Source organism: Lygodium microphyllum, chromosome 16, assembly GCF_053477565.2.
Source record: "Lygodium microphyllum isolate KBCC chromosome 16, Lygodium_microphyllum_v1.1.10, whole genome shotgun sequence".
Taxonomy (NCBI): Eukaryota; Viridiplantae; Streptophyta; class Polypodiopsida; order Schizaeales; family Lygodiaceae; genus Lygodium; species Lygodium microphyllum.
Genome location: NC_141150.1, coordinates 51,909,465 through 51,925,216, shown reverse-complemented (window position 1 = coordinate 51,925,216; position 15,752 = coordinate 51,909,465).

Here is a 15,752-nt window from a genome sequence, read left to right as displayed (position 1 = left end):
AATGAAGAAGGCAAGCTTAATTTAAACTCAAGAGCAAAGGCCTCTCCTCGATTCCACAAATTACTTCAGTGTCTCTAATGTAGAAAGTGCCACCACAACATTGCAAACTACCAAGGACACTATGGCAAATAATCATGCTTACCTTGACCCCATTTACTTGTTAGCTACTGTTGAGAAAGTCAAGAATGGATAAAAGCAACATAAGATGAGTTACACAGAGCTAAAATCGATGAGATAATCAACCTATCTCACATGCCCAATGCAACTATTCGAGCAAAGATATAGCAATGAGATGAGATTACGATTGAGCCACAAACTAAGCCACAACCCATGGAATAAGATGCTTCTCTTCTCATGATGCAAGTTGATCGCAATACCTCTATGGAAACTTTAAACCCTCCATATATGCTACACTCACATCAACCCCAGGTTAATACTCCACTCGAAACCCCACTTAAAGGTAGTCCCATGATTTGGCAAGGATTGAAAGTTTAGGTAGAAGTCACAAATCATGGTCGATCCCACCATGTTCCAAAGTCTCGTCTTAGTGCACCTCCAACCTTGAGTACTTTAAGGGTCAACACATTCTAGGAAGGAGTTGAGTGGCATGCATGCCTCTTGTGGAGACCCTTGGAGACACCACGCATTGAGGCATTATAGTAGACACATGAGCTAGCGTGAGCATAGTTAACCATAGCATACTCCAAGCTTGGGGCAACCCACCTATTGAGCCAATGCACTTCAGAATAACTATAGCTAATGAATTCAAGGCTCGACTAAGAGATTAGCTAATCAAAATTGTTAGAGTGTTGTTCAAGGTCAACTTCATCATTATGAAAGGAGTAGACTACACTTACTGCTCAGCCAACCATGGATGCACAATGTGTGTCTCATCTGGGGCAATGGTCTAGCCTTTTTAGGCAATTAGAAGAAGGCCATTATCGCATTGAAATGAAATCTTAGAAAACAATCCTTGTTGACCTGAATACAATCTCAACACTATTAAAAGGTGATTCTAATGACCCTTCAACTGCCTACCATTGGCAAGATATATTCCCTCTCACGAGGATGAGCAAGATTGGATGCATATTCTCACTATCTTAGAATTGCCATTTATAGAAGACTTGGAATAACAATCAACACATGAGCGCATGAGTCTGAGAGATGCACTAGAATCTACAATCCTTACACTTGAACCATCCATGGGACCCATTTTAGTGCCTCTCTTCATGATGGCCCCTAACTTAGCAGACTCACCATATTCTGGGGCTATCCAATCCCAATAGATTCGACTTGCATTGCATAAGATCCTAAGCCAATGGAGGCATGTTTTCACAAGTGATCCGATGCTAATTTGACTATCTTCAAAGACCTTCTAAACAACCCCATATGGCAATGGACATATTTTGCACCAAGTCTTATTTCATTTTCACAACAACCTCTTCATGTTTGCCAATGCAAGAGCAAGGCATAGATGTTGAAGAGGCAAGTGACTCTAAGGATTATTTATAAATTCAGAATAATGAAGACTCTAATTCAAACTCTATGGATTATGACACCAATGGCCACACTATTGAGCAAATGTGTTTAGATCATACACCCTCACAAGTTGAAACATTTCTCATTGATACCGAAATCATGAGAGTGACGTCTGAATTGTAATTGCTAGATTATCTCAAAATTCGCAATTACAAACAAAATGGGCATTAGAGTGATAGATTATGTCCTAACCCCAAGGTGTTCCAACCAAATATGACTAAGAGAAAGTCCAAGAATATACTACTACTAACTTTGATTCTAATTTAGAAGGAGATCATGATTCTGACCTAGAAATTCCACAACCACCACAAACTCTAAAATCTAAAACTAAACTTCCAATCCATTTGAGAGGAAAACACTTGAGGTATGATGCACGTAATGATAAAGCATAATCTCCGATAGAAGAAACCATGTGACTTATCACCTCACTTCACGAAATTTACTAAAAGTAATTGACTAATTGCATTACTTGGAGCTAAGTGCGAAGGTATGTCCAATGAACCTATTAAGGGACCAGTGAAAGCCATAGAGGTGAATATCACCAAGCTTGAGGAATCCCCCAAACCCATATATATTGCTAAAGACCTCAGTGAAGAGGATGAGGCATGGCTTGTAGAATTGTTGAAAGAAGATTAAGATGTCCTCACGTAGAGCTACTTTGACCTTAAGGATGTACCAGTACAAGTCCTTACACACAGGATTCCACTCAAGCTTGATGCCAAGCCTTGCAAAAAAAAGACCCTATTCCATGGATCCTCTCTATATCCATCATGTCAAGGAAGAGATTGAGAAATTACAAAAACCAAGATTTATCTATGAAATCGAGCATACAAACTAGGTATCCTTAATTGTTGTGGTACTCAAGAAAAATGGAAATAAAAAGCTGAATACTGCAAATTTATGAGACCATTATCCCCTACCCTACATAGATCAAATGATTGAGTGAGTGGCAAGGAAGGGATCTTATAGCTTCTTAAATGGATTTTTAGGATATAATCAGATACAAGTCCACCTAGATGACAAACCAAAAACCACCTTTGCTATGGAGTGGGGAGTCTTTGCATACATTGTCTTGTTGTTTGGACTAACTAATGCACCTACAACTTTTCAAAGGCTCCTATGCACTATTTTTTAAGGCATGCTTAGGAAATGGCTCGAGGTGTTCATGGATGATTTTCACATCCATTCCAGTTTGGGAGGAGTACCTTAAGAAACTCAGGCTTGTCTTTGAGACATGTCAATAGTATGACTTGTCCCTAATCCTCTAAAATGTCAATTTTGGGTAAAGCATGACATCATCTTGGGTATATTATATCCACAAATGGAATTTCCACTAACATCATCAAGGTCAAGGTTATTATGAACCTTTGTCCACCCATTAATCCAAAGGGGATACAATGTTTTCTTGGCCATATTCGGTACTATTGTTGCTTTTGCTCAACTATGCCACAATCGCTTAACCACTTTATAAGTGACTAGTCACCCAGGCATGGACCAAGGAATGACAAGCCTCTTATGGAGCATTGAAGAAGGCTCTCATGAGACAGCACCCATTTCAAGAGCCCAAATTGTACAATCACATTTCATGTACACATTAATGCTTTGAGGATTGGAATTGGAGGAGTGTTGTGCCAACTCGATGAATACAACATGGATTTCCATGTCACATTTGCCAATTGATAGCTCATCGAGAATGAGATAAATTGCTCGACCACAAAATGACAAGGTTTAGCAATGGTTTATAATGTCAATAATATTTGTCATTATTTACTTGCTATGCCCTTCACCTTCTTTATGGACCATCAAGAATTGCTTTATCTTGTAAACAAGCCTTGCTTTGCAACTAGACACATTGCTCGTTGGCTCCTCTTACTGTTGGAGTTTGACTTTTTTGTTATTGTATGAAAGGGTGTCTAGTTTTTCTTTCTATGATTCCATTTTGTTATGGGGTACACCTCTATAGATAAATTGTCGCTTTATCCCATGAGATCTTAAAAAATCACTCAACTCATTAGAGAGGTATTCTCCCCTCCATCTAATCTCAAGCACTTAACTTTCAAGCTTCTTTCTGTTTTAATAATAGCCTTGAAAGTTTTGAAGTGCTCAAAACATTCACTCCTTTCTTTCATGAAATACACCTAGAATTTTCTAAAGAAATCATCAATGAATGCAAAAAGATACTTATTGCCACCAAGAGATACATTTTGGGTAGGCCCCCAAACATTTGTATGCACAATATCAAGTAAATTCTTGCTTACATATTTGTTGTATGAAAATGGTTGCTTTGCCTATTTCCCAAACTGACATGCTTCCTAAACTTTATGTAATTCTGCAACTCTGAATATAGGTAAACTTGTAACTAACCCTTTGAATTGCATTAATTTTAGCCCTTATAGATTTGCATGTCCAATATGTGTGTGCCATCTTTCAATATTTGCAACCACACCTTTTATTCTAGGATACATAACAACATTTATAGCAAAGAATTCTAGCATCCAAGATAAGTATGCAATCAAGTGTACTTCCTTTTGCAACCAACTTACACTTATAGCAACATAACAACATTATACCAAATAATTCTAGCATCCAAGGTAAGTATGCGACCAACTGTACTTCCTTTTGCAACCAACTTACACTTATAGCAACATAACTGGTGCACAAATCGAATGATATATGTGCGCGTAGTGAGCATCAAAAGGTCCCCAAGAACAAAAGAACTCTACTTTTGCACAAAAAACAAGAGAGAAGACTTGCACGACATGAAGCAAAATACTAATTGGGTACAATCTCCCCCATGCCTCGCATGAGCGCTCCACAAAGCATGTATTTGATATATTATTCATCTCCAATCTCAAAAAAGAGCCCAATTTACAATTAGCACGCTTTAGCTTTTGTGTTTGCTTTTGTCACACTAAAGAATTAAAGCTATTGGACGTCCAAAGAGTCGGGATGTGCCCAAATACAATGTCCAATGACAAATATTTAAATCGTGCGTCCATGCGCATACAAAATAATAAATAAATGTCAAGCGCTTCAATAAATAAGCGCGTCATAATAAATATTGGTGCCACGCCTAAGATGCGCGCCCATCAAAAATGATAATTTTTTCTAAATAACTTGAATACACATTATTGCCCACCAGTGCTTCCCAATGCCACCACTGCCTGCTCTACACATCAACTGAAGCATTCACAATTGTTAGAAAATAATAAAATTAAATCGACAAAAGTGAAACCTAGCAGTCTTCAACTACAAAATAAATAAATTGGTTAGAACTCAATCCTAACCTTAATTTATTATGAGTGCGCACTCTAAACTCATAAACATCCATTAATTTAAATATGTATTTTATGGAATCACCCGCTATGGAATCACCCACTTGCACATTAAATTAACAAGACGCCCGAAAAGGACAGGCGTCCCCATTAACTTTTCGCACAAGGAATCCACCTTGCGTATGAGCCCCGGCAATCTACCACAAAACCTCACAGAATCCACTGTGGAATATACTTGTTTGCTAAACCTATTGACAATAGTCCAAATCATGTTATGATTAGCTTTAGTGTTAGGCAAACCAGTGATAAAATCCATTGAGATCTGTTCCCATGGTCGTTCTGGAATTGGTAAAGGCATTAATAAACCATATTGTTTACCATAGTGTTGTTTAACTCTTTGGCAAATTAAGCATTCAGATACGAAGTTAGATACATCAGATTCCATGTGTGGCCAATAAAAATCTTCAATCAGTGTATGCAAAGTAGAAATAATTCCTCTATGGCCTTGATATGGGGGACAATGAATTTCATGTAAAACAAATGATCGAAATGGAACAGTTACACATAATCTTTTTTCATAAAACATAAATCCATCAGTGTAAGACAATGAATCAATGGGAATCCAGTTATTTGCAACTAATTTATTCCAATCATCTTGAAAACTAGGGTCTTGGTCATAAGTATCTTTCATAGGAAGAAGAGAGTCAAAAGATATCACAGAAATATTATGGATAGTCTGTCTTCTACTTAAAGCATTAGCAACAGCATTCTCTTTTCTAGGTTGATATTTTATGAGTGAATGAAAACTTTGAATAAAAGCAGCCCATTTAATGTGTCGGTCAGATATTTGTGATTGACTAAGGAGATGTTTGATGCTTTGTTAGTCAGTTTTAATCATGAATTCAGATCCCATTAAATAGTGTTTCCATTGACATAAAGCCTGTACTACATCTAGCAATTCCTTATCATAGGTAGAATACTTAAGTTTAGAGGATTTAAGTTTGCAGCTAGAGTAGGCTATGGGATGAGAATCTTGCATAAGGACTGCTCCTATTCCAGATCCACTAGCATCAATGACTACTAGGAAAAATGGTCTATTGAAGTCAGGTAATTGCAATACAGGAGCATGAGTTAAAGCATGTTTTAGTAAATCAAAAGACTTTTGTTGATTGTCGGACCAATGATACACAATGCCTTTCTTTAATAATTTTGTCAAAGGTAATGCAAGCAATGAAAAATTTCTCACAAATTTTTTGTAAAAGCTAGCAAGACCTAAGAAAGAACGTAATTCGTGTACATTTTTAAGTATCGGCCACTTCAAAATTACTTCTATCTTTTTAGGGTCAACTTTAATACCTTCAAATGAAACAATATGTCCTAGGTATTCAATTTGTGTTTGGAAAAAATCACTCTTTTCCAAATTAGCATATAATTGATTCTCTTTCAATAATTTGAAAACCAAAGATAAATGTTCATAATGCTCGTTCTCATTCTTACTGAAAACTAAGATGTTATCAAAGAAAACAATGACACAATGCTGATGCTTCAAAAATATGTGATTCATCATACGACTAAATGTGGCTGGTGCATTAGTTAAACCAAAAGGCATAACAAGGAATTCATAGTGTCCAAATTGTGTTCTAAATGTAGTTTTGAATATATCATATGTGTCCAATCTTACTTAATAGTATCCAAATTTAAGATCTATCTTGCTAAATATTGCAGATCCTTGTAGCTTGTCCATAAGATCATCTACCCTACGAATCAAATATCTATCCTTAACAATGATCTTATTTAGGGCATGATAATTGATGCACATGCGATATGTATTGTTTTTCTTCTTCACTAATAGGACTGGTGCACCAAATGGAGAACTACTAGGTCTAATGAGTCCTCGGGTTAACAATTCTTCAACTTGGGCTTGAATTTATTTCTATTCAATTTGGTTATGTCTATATGGTGCTTTACATGGTGGTTGTGAGATCCAAGAATTAGGTCTATTTTGTGATCTTTGGGACATATAGGTGGTAAGCCAAGTGGTAAGTCAGTAGCAAAACAATCTTGAAATTGTGAAAAAAATTTAAGATGCATCTAATTTTCTTTAACTTCAATTTCATTCGCCCATATTAAATAGGATTTGCTACCTTTTCGTAATGCACGTTTAGTCTATGTATGACTAAGCAATGGAAAATTATCGAAAGTGCGTATACCATGCAATATGATTTGTTTTCCATTAGAATGAATCTTCATTGAATGCGTGGAATAATCTATATCGGGATTGTACAGATGACGCCAAGGCATTCCTAAGATAATGTCACTAGATTGCAAAGGCACAACTAAGAAATTTCTACGTTTAACATAATTACCAATTGTAATTTCTAAGTCATGCACTTCTTGTGTTCCATTGTATCTAGTGCCTAGGAATGCAGCCTTGATGCGATAATGTGTAGAAACACTATGTAAATTCAATTCTTTGACCAATTTTGAAGAAATAAAGTCGTGTGTGCTCCCATCATCATGTAAAACAGTCTTTTTCTTTACCATGCACAAGACATTTCCTCGTTAATAAAGAATAGGGATTTGGCATATCTGGTAAATTATCTGAAGTAGTACCGATATCGTCATCGTCTTCCGTGAAATCTGACATTTCTTCATGTTCTTCATCTTCTGTCACTCCCAAATAATTGATGTGTACAGTTTTTTGGATTGACAATTGGCCTCTAGATGTCCAAGTTGATGACATTTGTAACAAACTATGGGTTTGGCTTTAGACACATTATTGGTAATAGCGGGAAGTTTAAGAATGTTGGGATTTTGCTGGAAAGATGGATTAGAGTTTGGATTTGTGTTTGATGGTACAGCAAGGGATCGTGTCCAAGATTTACGGAATGAAGATGGAAGGAAATGGTTTTGATTGAATCTTCGAAAATTTGAATTGAATTGTTTTGAACCAAAGTTACCATTAGTTTGAAATTATTGTGGTCGCTTCTCTCGTCCTCGAATTTTGTTTTCAATGTCATGGGCCAAGGAAATTGTATCTTCAAGAGTCGTTGGCTTGAACATGTTGATCTCTGCATAAAAATGTCCAAGTAAGCCAGACATAAACTTGCGTTTATGGGTTTCCTTAGGTACATCTTCAAGCATTCATAGTTACAATAAAGCATTCCAAAAACGCTCGGTATACTGTGAAATAGGCTCACAATCCCTCTGGTGTTGCAGAAGTTCCCATTGTTTGATTGCTTTTTTGTGGAATTGGGGTGGAAGGAAATTCTGCAAAAATTTCTTTTGAAAAGTCTCCCAAGTAGTAGGGCAATCAATGCTCTTGCAGACAATATTCCACCACCATAGGGATGCTCTATCCACTAGATGATTAGTGACACACTTAATTTTATCTTTCTCAACATACTATTCTTCATGGAAATAATCATCAAATTGACTTATAAAAGCAAATACAATCTTTTCATCGCGTGACCCATTGAAAGTATGAAATTTGAAATTTCTTTTACTTATCTTTGTTTCTTTTCGAATAGATTGCACTTCAAGTGTTATATTGATCGTACGTTGTATAAGATCTTCAGATTGCGATCCATCTTGGTCGGCGGTAGATCATTGCAGATTGGCCAATTGAGCTTGCAAAGTTTGACGTGCTCTTCATTCCTCTTGAAGCTGCATCATAATCAAATCTAGTTTTTGCTCCATCATTGGTTTGGGTAGGTCACCTTTAGTCATAAAATCTTCCATGGTTTGATCGGAACATCTTGCAAAATTCCAAAAGGTCTCACACACTCGAAATCTTTTTAGCGGGACGAGCGTAGCTCAAAGTCAGGTTTACAAGGCTTATTTCTTCTTCTTTTTTAATGGCTTTTTGTAGTATTTCTTCTATGCGGATGCGGAATTTGATATCATGCTTGTCTTCCAAGAAGATAATTCATGCATGCAGACTGCATATAGTAATCTGTTTGTTGGAATTTGACTCTGTCAATCCACATGTGTGAACAGGGGCTTTGATGTAAGTCAAAACCCATCCAGGACTAACTATATACGAACAGTCGCTATGGGAGAGGTTGAATCTTGAGATTTTAACCTTTGTGACTTAGTAGACTTGAAGCTTTAGTAAGCTTAAAGCTTTAAAGCTTTAACTTTTTTGAAAAGAAGCTACGCCGAGACGAGAGTATGTTGACGTCGACGTCGCCAGCGAATACAACCTTAAGCTTTTTATTAAGCTTAATAAGCTTTGTAATCTCAATTGAATAGAAGTTACTTATCTCATTTTCTTTGAGAAAAAAACGTTTTGCAAAGGAACTTCCCGAGTGGTCCTCTGCCTGTAGAGGCCGGTCCTTCGCGATCCAACAACATAGCAGGGGGTTCTTCATTGCCAAGAACACGTTGGTATTAATGGATTGCCACGAGATTGACTGTAGAGCTCGATCGTTCCATGAGCTCTGCCTTCGCGTGAGATGGTAAGCGATTGAAAGCTCTCGATTTCAGCTTTGCTTTGATACCACTGGTGCACAGATCGGATGTTGTATGCGCACGTAGTGAGCGCCGGAAGGTCCCCAAGAACAAAAGAACTCTACTTTTGCACAAAAAACAAGAGAGAAGACTTGCACGACATAAAGCAAATAACTTATTTGATATATTATTCATCTCCAAGCTCAAAAAATAGCCCAATTTACAATAAGTGCGCTTTAGCTTTTGTGTTTGCTTTTGTCCCACTAAAGAATTAAAGCTATTGGGCATCTAAAGAGTCGGATTGTGCCCAAATACAATGTCCAATAACAAATATTTAAATCGTGCATCCATGCGCATACAAAATAATAAATAAATATCAGACACTTCAATAAATAAGTACGTCAAAGTAAATATTGGCCCTAAGATGCGCGCCCATCAAAAATGATAATTTATTCTAAATAACTTGAATACATACTATCGCCCAATGCTTCCCAACGCCAACGCTGCCTGCTCTACACATCAATTGAAGCATTCACAATTGTTAGAAAATAATAAAATTAAATTGACAAAAGTGAATACCTAGCAGTCTTTAGCTACAAAATAAATAAAATTGTTAGAACTCAATCCTAACCTTAATTTAATACGAGTGTGCACTCTAAACTCATAAACGTCCATTAATTTAAATATGTATTTTGCGAAATCACCCGCTATGGAATCACCCACTTGCACATTAAATTAACAAGACAATCGAAAAGAACAGGCGTCCCATCGACTTTTCGCACAAGGAATCCACCTTGTGTATGAGCCCCAGCAATAAAATATCATTTTACGAAATCCACCGCAAAACCTCACAGAATCCACCGTGGAATATGCCTCTTGGCATCAATAACAATATTTATAGACTTCCTTTTGCAACCAACTTACACTTATTATTGAGGTCTTCAACAAAACATCCATTTGCGTTAAATCTAACGTGCAGCTCTACCAACTGATACTAAAATCTTTGTGATGGATGGTACATGTAAAATATTTGACAAAACATTTGGCAAACACTTTATCTAACTATCATGCAAGGATAAATAAATATTTATAATATGTAAAATTGGATGATACAAATTATCACCCATCTCTACATAACCTAAACTTTGTAAATCTTACATCTTCCCAATTGATTCAACACGGTTGGTCATATGATTAGATGCACCTGAATCATCATACCATACATCATCATATGTCCCCTTTCTTATAAGAGCATATGCTACATGACAAATAAACATTCATCTTTGTCATCATTTTGTTTTGAAGACGATGCATAATTTTCTTGCTACAACTTGCCATTGTGAATATCAATCTTCTTATCAAAACAATGGTCTAATATTCGATAATAATGATAGATAATACCAAAATTGCTAGAACCTTTGTTTTTCCATCCACCTCTTCGTCTATAGCTTCCCATTCCTCTAGAACTACAAGGCCTCCCAAAAATTTTCATGTCACCAAGTTGTTGATTGAATCTATTTTACTGGTCACTACCAATATGACCCATACCATGACATCTTGAAGAGGATTTACCATGTCCCCTTCTTGAACTCGAGTAATTCACCACTTCTTTTAGATGATTCATGCTACATCTTGATCTCTTCAGTGATCATGAGAGAGATCAACTCACCAAAACCTAGAAGCATATACCGTACATACACAAAAGTAATAAAAAATCTCTAAGGTTCTCATTATTAAGGCCACAAAAAGTAGATAAATTTAAATCATCATCATTAGGCATTGCATCAACAGCTGTTAAGGTATCTACAATGCTTTTCACCTTCAAAATATACTCACTTACAAACAACTTCCATTTCTTCAAGATATTCAACTCTTGGTTGAGTTGAATTTTCTGTACTTTTGTATTTACTAAAAACATAATCTCGAAGATTGTCCAAGCTACATGTGAAGTTTTTGCATTTTTTATATGCCTTAACATAGTGTTATCATTGATTGTAGATAACCAATACATTGCCTTTTTGTCTTTTGCATTATATTCTTTTCATGACTTTAATTATTCTATAATCTCACAAGATTGCTTAGCTCTGGTTTGTTTTCTTCACATGAAACAAACTCATAGAGATCTTTTCCAATAAGGAAGTTCATTAGATGGAAAGTCTATAATGGGTAGTTGTTCTTATGTAGCTTCTCAAAAATTGGATTTCTATTGTTCTTAACCATTATAATACAACTGAGTACCGAACAACAAGCAAAGCATCTATAACTATTCATAAGATGTGCATAGCAAAAACTGGGTAGCTTTTTCACTAACTACTCAATAATAAATACAATCTGCAACTTGTTTAAAGATAAACCTTGTGCTTTCTTCTTGATAGATACCTTAGAACTTCTAGATTTGAAATGTGTAACATGTGTACTAGAGAACGATTAAAACAACTAAAATTACAGTATAATCTAAACTTGTTGTCTACAATTTAATGGAGCTAAAAGTGGGTTCAAAATGCTTAAAAATGTTCGCAGATAGCCAAAAACACAATGTGAAAATCCTAAATGGCAAATTTATAGAATATACAACGTTCTACTTGCTCACCAAATCTCACAATAATTTAAGATTTTTGTTTGGCCTTGCTTCTGGTGTCTCCATAAGTATTATCTAAAGTAAAGAGAGAAAGAATGGGAGAGCTTCTTACCAATTGCTTGCTTGCTTAAATCCTTGCTGATCCTCCTTCACTTCAACCTTCAAATTTAGCCTCTATTTGTGGCCCTGCTTTAATACCATGTCACAAATTGTGTGGTGGGGGGACTTACTTGAGATATTGCAGCGTATAAGACACATAAGAGGAAGCTTACTTAAGAACACAAGAAAGAGAGATGGAGATTAAAATGTTTTCTTGCTAGTTTTTCTTCCTTCTTCCATACACAATGCAATGTACACAAAGTATAGATAAGATACAATATAAAGAAAAGCGGTCTACTAAGTTAAATAGTGTATGACTAACTATACTAATCGATTGGCACTATAACTATGCTAGTTGAAAGTAGCTATAACTAACCAAATATAATAAGTGATAAGTTAGTAGCCATGTGAGGATCATAATGACCACTAATGTGCTAAGTGTAGACGTGTGGAACTATCTAACTAGGTGGTTCTCATCAATATTCACATGTGTTGAGCTTGCCATCTCAAAATTAACACGCTACATTTATTTGTATTCCAAAATATCAAATACTTGTCATTTGATTTAAAAATCCCTCTAAAATTTTGAGTTAAGGTTTTCATATGTGCTACTGAAAATGTTTTATGTGCTTGCAACATATTGATTTTCGTGGGGGCTTTGGGGAGGGGATTTAAGGATCTTTCCAAAACCCATGAAACTCTCTTGTCACATAGGTGGTTCCCAATTTCTCTTCAATATCCCCCTATTTTTTCAAAAACATCTCGACCTAGATGTGTCTTTGGAGAACCACCTCCTAATATTGGAGGGTAAGCACTTACTTCATCATCTTGTGCTGCTAAAAAAAGGTTTTAATGTTGATGATTCCATACCTAAGGTCCCACTAAGCGAATCTTATTGTAGTGTCTATCGATGGCGATGAGTAACATTATATGAAGATCTCCACATTTGAATAGGATTTATATCAATTTATCTACTTACACACATTTTCTTGAGGAGGTTATGTATAGCACCAAGCACTTTTGCCATGCTTTTTTTCCTCACAAACATGCTTCTTTTCCTCACAATCACCTCATTAGCCTCACCATTGTACCCACCTCACTTCATTTGAAGCACCACAATCAAGCCCCTTATTGCCTCCGTCCCTTGTGCCTTCTTCGTTTGTGCCTTGCTCACAACCCTCACATTTGAAATCCTTAGTATCAACAACAACTACTTGTCACCGTCAATGTCATCAAACTTATTATGCTCTAATTGCCAATTTCCATTTGAGATTTAACCTTGGTGCATCTTTGAAATGGTGCTTAGATGGTGAGCAATGGGCATGGCATCTTTTGAATGACATTGAAATGACAAATCACGACTTGAAAGCATAATAGTTTAAAGGCTTTTTAAATTAAAAATGAGAGGTTTTTGTGGACCCCCATATGAACATGTTTTATTTATTTTTGAAAACCTGGAACTTGGCTCAAAAATGTTCCCATTCAAAAACCCAACATGAACAACTCCAAAAGCAAATTGCAATGGCTGTACACCTAAGTATAGGGAGATCAGTGTTAGGATTGACACGTAGTCCTACTTTTCACGGGACATTTTCTCTTGGACCTTACCATTTCCATTGGCATGGCAAGTTTGAACCTTGCCAATCCATTGTCAATTATTGTAAATTTATGCTTTTCACACTAGTATGATTATAGACATAATTATAGTAAAAAAATATAAACAACAATTACAATTGAAAGCACTAAGTATATATGCCTTATACTGATGTTCGTACTACTTTATGACATATAATATGAAGCAAATAACATGACATAAATATCCAATGCAATTACAAGTAATGCACCATTTTCTTGTTACATGATACTATACTAGTGTTCTGTGCACGCGAAGCGTGCACAGAATGCTAGGCCTCTTCGTGGCAGCTTCGCTGCCTCAAAGCAGCAAGCGAAGTTGTCGTGATATCACACGGTGCTCGACAATCTATTTCTCATCTTTCTCTCTCCTCTTTTTCCTCTCTCTCTCTCTCCCCCAAATTCCCTATGTTTATTTTTTTTTTCTCTCTCTCTCTCTTTCTTTGCCTTCTATTTTACTTTATTTTTTCTTTTCTCCTGGTTCTCTCTCTCTCTCTCTCTCTCTCTCTTTTCTCTCCCCGCTTTTCTTCTCTCTCTCTCTCTCTCCTTTTATTCTCCCCCTCTCTCCTCTCTTTTCCTTCTCTCTCCCTCTCTTTTTTTTCTTCTTCTCCTCTCTCTCTTCATTCTCTTTTTAAATTTTTTCTTTTCTCTCTCTCTCATCTCTTTTCCTTCTCTCTTTCTCATCTATTTTTTATTCTCTCTCTCTCTTTTTAAATTTTATCTTTTCTCTCTCTATAATTCTCTCTCTTCTTCTTCTTCTTTCACTTTCTTTACCCCCCCCAAGTCTTTCTTAAAGTATGTAAATTTTATCTTTTCCCTATATATAATTCTCTCTTTATGTTTATATTCTCTCTCTTCTTCTCCCCTCTCTCTCTCCGCCCCCTTTTCTTATTCTCCCCTTTCTCCTAATTTTTCTTTTTTTCTTCTCTCCCTCTCTCTCTTTTAAATTATATCTTTTTCTTCTCTCCTCTCTCTTTTAAATTTTATTTTCTCTCTCTCTCTCTCTCTCTCTCTTCCCCCTCCCCCCTCTCTCCTCTCTCCCTTCCTCTCTCTCTCAAAAAATATTTAAATTTTAAAAAGAATTTTCTATTTTCTCTTTTTTCCCATCTCTCTTCGTCTTTTCCTCTTTCTTCTTCTTATTATTCTTCTTCTCTCTCTCTCCTCTCCTCTCATTTCCTTCTCTCTCCTCTGTTTTCCTTTTTTTTCTTCTCTTTAAATTTTTTTCATTTCTCTTTCTTTTAAATTTTATCTTTCCTCTCTCTATAATTCTTTCTGTGTTCAAATTCTCTCTTCTTCTTATTTTCTCTCTCATTTTCTTCTCTCTGTCTCTTTCTCCCGTGTCTCCTCTCTTTTCCCTTTTTCTTTCTCTCTCTCTCTCTCTATAATTTTTTTTCACTCTGTTCCCCCTCTCTCTCCCTCCCTCTCCTCTTCTGTATATTTCTCTCTCTCTCTCTCTCTCTCTCTCCTTATTTTAATTAAAAAGGAAGTTTCTCTTTTTTTTCATTTCTTTTAAATTTTATCTTTCCTTTCTTTATAATTCTCTCTCTATGTTCAAATTCTTTCTCTATAATTCTCTCTATAATTCTTCTTCTTATTTCCTCTCTCTCATTTTCTTCTCTGTCTCTCTCCTCTCTTTTCCATTTTTCTTTTCTTCTCTCTCTCTCTCTCTCTCTCAAATTTTATATTTCTTCTCTCTATAATTCTCTCATTGTGTTCAAATTCTTTCTCTTCTTCTTCTTATTTTCTCTCTCTGTCTCTCTCCCCCTCTCTCATCTCTTTTCCTTTTTTCTTTTTCTGTCTGTCTGTCTCTCTCTTAAATTTTATATTTCCTCTCTCTATAATTCTCTTTCTCTCTGTTCCCCCTCTTTCCCTCCCTCTCTTTTTTTTTTTGCTCTTTCTCTCTCTCTCTCTCTCTCCTTATTTTAATTAAACAAAATGTTTACATTAAAAAGTTTAATCTAACACAGAGAAAGAGAGAGAGAGAGAGAGAGAGAGAGAGAGAGAGAGAACCTAGGTTCTACGCATGAGAGAGAGGGGGGAGGGGGAGAAGAAAAATGTTTAATTAAAAAAACTATTCTCTTTCCTCTTTCTCCCCTTTCTCTCTCCGTCTTCTTCTTTTTATCCTTCTTCTTCTTCTTCTTCTTTTTATTCTCTCTCTCTCTCTCTTTTATTCTATC